This window comes from Miscanthus floridulus, chromosome 8, assembly GCF_019320115.1.
Source record: "Miscanthus floridulus cultivar M001 chromosome 8, ASM1932011v1, whole genome shotgun sequence".
In the NCBI taxonomy this organism is placed as follows: Eukaryota; Viridiplantae; Streptophyta; class Magnoliopsida; order Poales; family Poaceae; genus Miscanthus; species Miscanthus floridulus.
The window spans coordinates 140,507,745-140,515,465 of NC_089587.1; positions in this window are offsets into that span (position 1 = coordinate 140,507,745).

A 7,721-nucleotide genomic window follows, 5' to 3' on the forward strand; every position below is an offset into this window, starting at 1 on the left:
GAAAAGAACCTGGAGCTCATACAAACAACTCGGAAAAGAACCTGGAGCTCACACAAACAACTCGGAAAAGAACCTGGAGCTCACAAAAACAACTCGGAAAAGAACCTGGAGCTCACACAAACAACTCGGAAAAGAACCTGGAGCTCATACAAACAAATCGGAAAAGAACCTGGAGCTCACAAAAACAACTCGGAAAAGAACCTGGAGCTCACAAAAACAACTCGGAAAAGAACCTGGAGCTCACACAAACAACTCGGAAAAGAACCTGGAGGTCACACAAACAACTCGGAAAAGAACCTGGAGCTCACAAAAACAACTTGGAAAAGAACCTGGAGCTCACACAAACAACTCGGAAAAGAACCTGGAGCTCACAAAAACAACTCGGAAAAGAACCTGGAGCTCACACAAACAACTCGGAAAAGAACCTGAAGCTCACCCCGAACGCACTGGAGCATAAAGCTGGATTGGAAGAGCAACAGATGAGTGGTTCGACGTGCACAGGAAGCACCAGTAGCTCACCCTAAACTCGATGGAGCAAAGAACAGGGCTGGAGAAGCAACGGTGAAGCAGGTCGACGATCCGAGCAACCACGGCAGAGCAAAACGTCGACGGTGGCGGTGCTCCGGCGACTGCGGTGGACAAAACTATCAAGCAACAAGGTATTAAGCACCACAACATCAAGGCAAAGCTGGAGCTACGCCGAGCAAGGACAAATACGCACCAGAGAGCTCTGGCCACGGCGACACGCTCACGACGGCGATGCTACCGGCCGCGAGGAAGAAGAGCAACGAACGGGGGTTCCTGGCGAAATCAAGTGACCAAAACTGGCTGGCTGGGTGCGCAAGGATCAGGCAAAGCTAGGACAGGCTTTGCTGGGATGGCAACGGCGCTGAATCGACGGTGAAAGCTCGACAGAGCAGCGGCGATGGCGACGGGAGAAAACAGAGGAGAAGGGAAAACGAAGAACGACGACTGCACAGGCTTTATAGGGCGGCCAGGAAGCAAAGAGAAGCCACGCAGGGGCCTTTCCCATGCCAGCGCAAAGCCAAGGGCGGCCACAGTCACGTCTGGAAGCAGAAGGAAGATCGTAGACGGTGAGTTGGCTTCCGCGGTTACTGTTCATCAGAATTACCAAACTGCCATTCGATTTAAAAATCCAAATTACTCCCAAATTTATGTAACAACTCAAAAATCTCCAAAAATAAAAGTTGTTCCAAATTTAAAGTTCTACAACTTTTCTTTTATAACCATACCCAAATTCAGTCTACATTTTGAAATGCAAATTTGAATTCAAAAAGGGAACATTTAAAGAATCTCGCCTTTTCAAATTACTTCAAATTTTTCTAAACAACTTTGAAAACTCCAAAAACAAACTTTGTATAACTTGACAAGCTCTACACTTTTGCTTTTAGGCTCAACCCCAAAATATGCTTAGATTTTGAAATGAGTTTTTCAGGGTGGGCTTTAAATACTGAAAAATCAAGCTTTTCTTGAAAATTCAAAATCCAAACCAAATTTTTAACTCAATTCAAACCATACAAGGCAACACTCATAACATAAATGTAAACTTGTTTTAGTGAATGCATATCAAAGTTTTCCATATGACCAAATGCTTTGCAATGCATATGATGACATGTCCTGTTTTAGTATTTAAACACCCGAGGTGTTACACACACACTCCCTCTCTCTCACTTGCCCTCTCCCCAAAGAGGGACCGATTCGACAAACAACAGACACCACATGGATCGTTCCGACTCACTCTCTGCTAGCTATAGACATTCTAAAGCTACATAGAGCAGATGCTCGAACACTTAGTGCACGTCAGAGCTCTTGTCACTCTTGGCCCTTCGGTTCGGAGTACGACCGAACCTCTGATACCCCCCATCTTGCTCCCTCTTGTTTGTAACCCCAAAACAAACTTTGAGCACCTAGGCTCTGGAATAAAATCACCGACCGACTCAAACTGGACGTAGGGCATGTTGCTTGAACCAGTATAAACCCTATGTCATTGAGTGCTAGGCCACATCCAATCATAACGTATGGTAAAACGGCAAATATTTACTAGCTAGTCATTTTTCGCACCGATAGTCGTACTATTAAAAGGAGAAATATTTGGCTAAATGGATTATCGAGTGCCACTAGGTGACATGATTCTTGCATATGCATTAGGAACCTAGTGTGCTAACAATTAACCCTTGAAAATGCTTGGAAAAATACTAACATACATGCACACAAGTTCTACACTTTGTGGTTAGCAATCTAGAAGCAAGGGTGAAGTGGGTGTGGACTTGGATAAAGAAAAGGAGGACAAGAGGAAGGACCGGACGCTGCTATCAGGGTGGACCTACGTGTCCGATACCTAACCCTAGGTCTCAGTCAGCCGCACTAGCTTGACTAGACGTAGGGATCAGACGCCAGATGTGCCTCCGGTCACTGGATCCAGAGAAGGTGTAGGGTGACCTCACGACTGGACCCAAAACAGTGCTTGTGACCGAACGTGTAGGGGCCGCATCAGGTCATCGATGACGTATGCTGCCATCAGCCTCGTGGTGGAGTGAAGTGAAGAATAGATGCACCAAAGCATCTAGTCACCCTTGACCTAACGCGTTTGGTCGTCAAAAACACGCTCTAGGAGCTCTCTGTTGTTGACCGGACCCTAGAGTGGTCTGCGTCCTGTCCGACGCAGAGGCACGTCCAGTGAGTGGCTAACACACGCGCAAAGGCGTTAATGGTCGGATTCAAACATGTGTGACATGGCGCTCGCTGGTTGGCTCAGAAGAGCGACCGGACACAGGGGCTATGTCCGGTCAGTGCGTCCGGTGCCCCTTTGATAGCCCAACGGCTCTTTGTGCTTTGGGACTCTATAATAGGAAGGTACCGGCTTTGGGCTCTCTCTCTTGGCACTTTGACATACTTGACATCCTTGTGAGTCTAAGCAAATACCTCCCACTCTCATCTTCATCATTGATTCATCATCATAGTTAGATTGGGAGTGATTCCAAGTTCATTTGCTTGAGTGATTGCATCTAGTGGCACTTGCGGATCATTGTGGCTACAGATTTCTTGTTACTCTTAGTGGTTGCCACCACCTAGATGGCTTAGAGAAGCGGACGAGCTTTGGCACGTGTTGGTGAATGTTCATGGCCGGCTTCGGTGATTGTGATGGGTCTTGCACCTTCCCTGGCAAAGAGCTGCAAGGTAGCTCTAGTAAATTGCTCGTGTCATTGAGTTACCTCACTTGTGGGTAGGTTCTTGCATTGTCCAATTGTGTGGATAAGGTTCATGCAACACCTCTTAGCCGTCGAACCACCAAGTGTTGGTTGACACAATAGGGACTAGTATGCCAGCAAGCACGTGAACCTCGGGAAAAAAATCTTGTGTCTCTTATGTGATTGGATTTCTCTCGGTGATTGATTGGCTTCATCTTGTGATTGGTTCATTCCTCTACATGGCGGTATAATCACCCTATTCACTCAATTACTTTCTTGTAAACTAGTAGTAACAAGCTCTTTAGTGTAACTAGTTTTGAGAGCTTGCTTGGTAGCTTAGTTTCATCTGGTAAAACTCTTTAGTGTAGCCTTGTTGAGAGCTCTTAGTGAGTAGTGACTTAGTCTCTTGTGTGACAAGAGATCATAGCTACTAGAATTGTTGAGTAGGTGACTTGCAACCCTTGTAGAGCTAGAGCAAAATTGCATTACCTCATTTGTTGTACTAATCATTTGCTCTAGTGCTTTGTTATGGGGGGTATGACCCCTGATACCCATGGTAGACCACATGGGCTGTGCCCCCAGAGGCGGCCCAGCCCACAAGATGAAGCCTTGCGGGGCACGACGCTGCTCGGTGCCTCCCGCAAGACACAGGGAAGATATCCTAAAGATACTATGAGATCTGTTAGGATACGTATGATCCCATGATTCCTATAATCTGTTATTACTTTCCGGTTATCTCCTAGATCTAACCGACTTGTAACCCTGCCCCATGGACTATATAAGGCGGAAGGGAACCCCTCTAAACTCACACAATATCATACGATAGCCAATACAATCCAACAGACCATAGGAGTAGGGTATTACATCATACTGATGGCCTAAACCTATCAAACTCATGTGTCTCTGTTGCCTTTTTATTCTCGATTACACACATCTCTGCCGATCAATCTACCTTCATGGGATACCCCTCGGAGGACTGTCGATGATATTCTATCGACAGTTGGCGTGCCTGGTAGGGGTGTGCATGCTATTTCCATGTCAAACAAGATGGTACATTCCGCAAGCTCTTCGTCACTCCCATAGCCCGGTCAGATCTTCATGGTTGGATCGATCTCGTGGATCATCAACGCTGACGAAGTCAGAGAGCTCATCGAGCCAGTGCAGATCAATGCTGCGCCGATCACCCCAGCACCTATGACTGCAGATCTGATCTTAGAACCACCTCTGAGGTCGCCTTTGCTGACAATTCGCCGCCCGCTCCCCCGCTACCAGAGGAGGTGAATCAACAATGACGATCTAATTGCATCCATTGATCGGGTCGGCCAGAAGCTCACCGATTGCCTCTCAATCACAGAATTGGCTCTAACCACTCTGGTTCAGCACTGACCACCCTTTGATCTAGATCTATCAGAGGCCACTTGGAAAACTCCAGGGGTTATAGCCCTACCCTTTGGGCTCACCAACACCGTCGTCGTCTATCAAGATGCCCTGAGGGGCAAATTCACTGACTAGGTTGGAGATGTCCATCCTCTCCCTAACTAGATTGCCAACCAGCTCCCGCTAGCTATCAACATGCTACTTGTCGGCCAATGCCCTGGAGCATCCCTCCAAACCATCTTGGAGGAGAATCCAGACTCCGAGTCCTAGGGCACTATGGAGACTGTCGCCGAGACCACCACCGAGCAACTTCCTCTCACTCCTTTCTATGAGGGCGTAATCTTCAACGTCAGCGTTGATAGCCCCTCGTGGGAAGGGGAAACCTAGGACAACCGTGCCACTTGCATCAATAGGAATGTCAATCATGTGCATCGTTGAGCAAACGAGGCTATCCTTGCGATGGCTGAGGCTTAGCTTGACTCGCAAGGAAGGCCACGCCAACTCCACCACAACCTCGATGATGAATTTGTCCATGTTGATGGCCACGATGTCCACAAGACCCCAACCGCTAACCTAGCCATGGCTGCCAGCAAGCTCGCTAGGCTCCCATAGATATCGGAGGTCGCCAAGGTCACCGCCATGCTTAAAGCGGCGCACTACCAGGTCAACGAGATCCGCCAGGATCAGAGGCCTTCATACTCCACAAGCTCAATTCGCTAATCAGCCGTGCCAAGATCTGATCGCTGCCCAAGTCGTTTCACCGACTAGCACTATGACAATAGACAACCCCTCTAGGGGGATCTAGGGGCAACCGCATCGAACATCTTCACCAACATGACTAGGAGGTCAACCAGGATGTCTGAGTGCACCTCAATAATCTCTGAGATGCACGATGACATATCGACAAGCACCGCTTCAGTCGCCATGAAGAAGAAATATGCCACCATCAAGAGTATGAGCAAGAGTTTGGTAACCCAGACTCAGCTCTTGAGCCTCTCAATGCCAGCAATGCTGCAGATCATGGCATCGATAATCCCAAAGGGCCCCCAGCATTCACGAGGGCACTCTGAGCACTCTAGTGGCACCGTGGTTTCAAAATCACTGGGGTCAAGCCCTATGAGGGACGAATGAATCCCACATAGTGGCTACAGGCTTACGCCACCACTGTTCGCACCGTCGAAGGAGATACCAGTGTCATGGAGAACTATCTTCCCGTCATGCTCACGCCAACCGCAATGAACTAGTTCACCAGCCTTGCCCTGGATTCCATTGGATCCTAGGAAGAGCTGAAAAAGTCTTCACCGACCACTATATGGCTATGTGTACTCGGTCGGGCACCAAGCATGATCTAAACCGCATCTACTAGAAGCTGTCTGAGCTCCTCCATAGCTACATCAGACGCTTTTCTGAGATGAGGAATTCTATTCCTAACATCATGGAAGCTGAGGTCATCACCTCCTTTGTCCGAGGACTCCATCACCGTGACCTCGCTCTAAGTTCAATCGCAAACCGCCAATAGGGATTAGCGAGATGATTACGACCACCAACCAGTACGCAGACGCTGAGGAAGCCAAGGTGTGTTTCAACGAGGACGCGGGCACTCATCGCCTAACACACCACATTGATGATCGCCTTAATGACCAGCGCCACAGTGACTGCCGCTATGATGACCGCAGTCATCATTGGGACAGCGGCCGTGATCGACTCAAAGGATCCAAGTCTGGCCAATATTGCTACCGCCGGTCAGACCACATCATCGTCTCCATTGATGAACCTCGAGCCAAGCGCAACTACGACAAGCAGTACAAGAAGATCCTTGATGGCCCATACCCTCTCTACAAGAATGTCAAGCATAAGATGAAGGATTGCCTCGGCTTGGCTAAGGAGTTCCAGGCCAAAAAGCCAGACGATGACAACAACGACGGAGCTAGAGGCCGCCGACCACCTGGGGGAAACAACAATGCCTTCTAGGATCATCACAAGGTGGTCGCCACCATCTTTGGGGGCCTCACCTCCACTGAAAGCAGAAGAGAACGGAAGCTCACCGCCCATCGGGTGCTCGCCGTTAACATGGAAGACACCACCGCCAACCCCAGCTATCGCCCCTGGTTCGATGTCCCTATCACTTTCAGTAGGGCCAATCAGTGGGTGGACATCCCTTACATAGGGCGTTTCCCCCTCATCCTCAACGCAACCGTCTAGAAAGTGCTCTTCAGAAAAGTGCTCGTTGACGGCGGGAGCGCTCTGAACCTCCTCTTCGCCGGAGCCCTAAAGGAGCTAGGGCTTGGGATAGGAGATCTCACACCCTCTGACTCCTCCATCTAGGGTGTGGTACCTGGTAGGGCATCCAAACCACTTGGAGAGATCACCCTACCAATACAGTTCGGCATGGCAAGCAACTACCGTGTTGAGCACATCAACTTTTACATTACCGACTTCAACACCGCCTACCACGCCATACTTGGTCAGCCAGCTCTAGCCAAGTTCATGGCTATACCACACTATGCCTATCTGGTGCTAAAGATGCCTTCGCCTATAGGAGTCCTGGCCCTATGGGCCAACCTCTCTATCACCTATGCATGTGAGACAAAGAGTCTTGCCCTCGCTGAAGCCATCGACCTCTCCATCCAAATGGCCAGTGTGGTCACCGATGCCAAGACAGTGCCCACCGATGACCTAGAGATCCCATCGTTGGATCCTCCTTGCGCCTTCGCCAAGTCCAAGGAAACTAAAGAGGTCGGCCTCGTCCTCGATGACCCCTCCAAGACCATGAAGATTGGGGCTCACCTCGACCCCAAATAGGAAAGCGCACTTGTCTCCTTCCTATGTGCCAATGCCGATGTGTTTGCTTGGAAACCTGTAGACATGCCAAGGGTACCACAGGAGAAAACCGAGCACTCCTTGAATGTCTCGCCGATCGCCAAACCGATCAAGCAGAAACTCCGATGATTCGCGCCAGACAAGAAGGAGGCTATTAGGGTAGAAATAAAATGGCTCCTAGCCACCGGATTCATAAAAAAAGTGTATCATCCTAAGTGGTTAGCAAACCCTATTCTCATTTAGAAAAAGAATAAAGAATGAAGAATGTGTGTTGATTACACTGATCTTAACAAACACTGCCCTAAAGACCCCTTC